The 323-nt window shown below is 33.7% G+C and overlaps 1 long non-coding RNA gene across 1 annotated transcript in view; it reads left to right on the top strand.

Annotated features, from left to right (window-relative positions):
• Positions 1 to 215: 215 nt before the first annotated feature.
• Positions 216 to 323, top strand: part of LOC118764014 — a 43,298-nt gene continuing 43,190 nt past the window's right edge. Inside the window, exon 1 of the long non-coding RNA XR_004999791.1 lies at positions 216 to 323. This exon is cut by the window's right edge and continues 1,444 nt beyond it. This is a non-coding gene — a long non-coding RNA (uncharacterized LOC118764014).

Here is a 323-nt window from a genome sequence, read left to right as displayed (position 1 = left end):
CATTGTACGTTAGTTCTTGACTATACGTGACGAAATAACATCCCGTTACATTATTTTATTCTAAACATCAATTACAGTAATTAATACTGATTATTAATTATAATCATTTACATAATTATAAAATATGAATAATAATAATATTTAGTCAAAAAAGTTTAAGAAATTTGTGAGTGTGTGTGCAGTTATCTCCCCTCGGAAGGGAGGTGTTTGTATTTCAAGGTCAAAGTCCAACTGCAAGATGGCGACTAGCCTTGTCTGTTTGACAGACAGTCGAAGTAGTTGTGAGTGGAAACAGGCTGTTGACTGGGAAACACTGACCGAAA

This window comes from Octopus sinensis, linkage group LG6 (genome assembly GCF_006345805.1).
Source record: "Octopus sinensis linkage group LG6, ASM634580v1, whole genome shotgun sequence".
Lineage (NCBI taxonomy): Eukaryota > Metazoa > Mollusca > Cephalopoda > Octopoda > Octopodidae > Octopus > Octopus sinensis.
This window is presented reverse-complemented; position numbering and strand designations above follow the sequence as displayed.